Below are 2,098 nucleotides of genomic sequence, written 5' to 3'. Positions count from 1 at the left end.
TTGGCTTAAATTGCCAAGAAGGTGAAACGCTTGGTTTTTGTTTCGTAATTTTTGTAAACGTTTGGCGTACATTGCTAAAAATGGGTTGGATTTGTTTCATAACGTTAGTAAACGTTTGGCTTCGATCGCTTAAAAGGTGAAACGTTTGGATTTGTTTCGTAACGTTTGTAAACGTTTGGCTTCAATTGCTAAAAAGGTGAAACGTTTGGATTTGTTTCGTAACGTTTGTAAACGTTTGGATTTGTTTTGTAACGTTTGTTTCGTAACGTTTTAAACGTTTGGTTTTTTTTCGTAATGTTTGTAAACGTTTGGCTTAATTCGCTTAAAAGGTGAAACATTTGGCTTTGTTTCGTAACGTTTGTAAACGTTTGGTTTAAATCGCTAAAAAGGTGAAACGTTTTGTTTAGTTTCGTAATGTTTGTAAACGTTTTGATTTATTTTGTAATGTTTGTTTCGTAACATTGTAAACGTTTGGTTTTGTTTTGTAACGTTTGTAAACGTTTGGCTTAAATCGCTGAAAAGGGGAAACGTTTGGTTTTGTTTCGTAGTGTTTGTAAACGTTCGGCTTAAATCGCTAAAAAGGTGAAACGTTTTGATTTGTTTCGTAACGTCTGTAAATGTTTGGCTTAATGTCACGGCCCAATTTCATGAATCTTGACCGGCGCTATGGTATGGGTATGGTCGTACCGAAACCCGTAGCAAGTCTTGCGAAAAACAATCAAACATATAAACCTGCAGAACACTGCTCGAGGGCAACCGAGACTCCAACCTAAAGTAGCAATTTATATCACAGTTCTAATATAAATAACTTAATATCTGAAATGCTCAACAGCATGCCTTAAATATAATAATAAAATAATCCAGAGTAAACAAGCTAACAATAAACAATCGGACAAACCGACAATCCCAATGTGCAATAACCAAAGTAATATATAAACTAGTTCTACTGCGGTCTAAGAGTTTGAAAACAGTAACTAGTTTAAATAACATAAAACCTCCGAGGAATCAAAAGAATCGGAGTGGACCAGCTTTCAAATCATAAACCTGCAAAATTTGGAAAAACAACGGGGTCAGATATACTGAGATGAGTTCGCAATACTATTTACATTTATTAAGTTTAAAACTATTAAATCAAAACATTTTATACTAATATAGTATGATTATGGAAAGCAGTATTGAAATGATCCCAGCGTAAGTATGACATAGCATACTGATAAACCCAGAGTGGAGGGGAACACATCCTCGTCATATACCAGCGTAAGCAAGACATTTGTCTGCCGATCCCAGAGTATTTACCGGTGCACACAGTCTCGATACAAGCATATCGAGTAGCTTGTTTCAATCATGATCCATAATTGCTTAAAACAGTTCAAAAACATTTATAATACTAAAATACATTGCGGTACTTAATAAAGCGGTAAATAGCACTAAAAACTCACTGCTTGCTATCCACGTGAATCTTGGCAAACAGCTAACCCTGCGTAGACTCCGAAGTACGATCAGTCGATGGGTCTAAAACAATATATAAGTTAAAATCCGAACAATCCCTAACTCTAAGATCACTAGACACCACATAGGACTTGTATCTTAACACAACCAAAGAACAACATTCAAAACACAGTAAGCCCAAAGGCAAAGTACATTACATATCCAACCAATACAATAACTAATTAAGCTTAGGTGAGTTCTCGTTTTAAAAACAATCCAGAGTAATATAATTGAAACAACACCTTTCGATATCCAAGAAATCCTAGAGTAACGTGTTAGCCATATATCAACTATATGATTAACACAACATGTCGGGCGACACAAGTGTAACCCGACCCAGCCAGAGTAAAATCCAAAGTTAAATCCTTTAAAACCAAACCAATGTATTTGAAAACAAAGAACTGACTAAAAGCTTAACCCAACACAAGTCAAACTCATATCAACAAAATACAACAATATTGCCAACACTTGGCCGCTTTCACCCGAAGTTCATACATCTCAAATAAAACACCTTAACTGTAACTAAACATGATTTCAATCATTTTAAATTAACTAAACTTGCATCTGAAGTATATACTTAAAATAGCCTTAAAATCCTGTAAGAATATCC

At 34.8% G+C, this 2,098-nt stretch overlaps 1 long non-coding RNA gene across 1 annotated transcript; it reads right to left on the bottom strand.

Moving 5' to 3' along the window:
* Positions 1-912: 912 nt before the first annotated feature.
* Positions 913-1,770, bottom strand: LOC126671069 (uncharacterized). The gene is made up of 2 exons (XR_007638911.2): positions 1,440-1,770; positions 913-1,044 (listed from the first exon to the last, which is right to left on the bottom strand). It is a non-coding gene; the product is annotated as an uncharacterized LOC126671069 (long non-coding RNA).
* Positions 1,771-2,098: the final 328 nt, after the last annotated feature.

Source organism: Mercurialis annua, linkage group LG3, assembly GCF_937616625.2.
Source record: "Mercurialis annua linkage group LG3, ddMerAnnu1.2, whole genome shotgun sequence".
In the NCBI taxonomy this organism is placed as follows: Eukaryota; Viridiplantae; Streptophyta; class Magnoliopsida; order Malpighiales; family Euphorbiaceae; genus Mercurialis; species Mercurialis annua.
The sequence above is the reverse complement of the archived record's forward strand: the minus strand, read 5'-3'. Positions and strand labels throughout refer to the sequence as shown.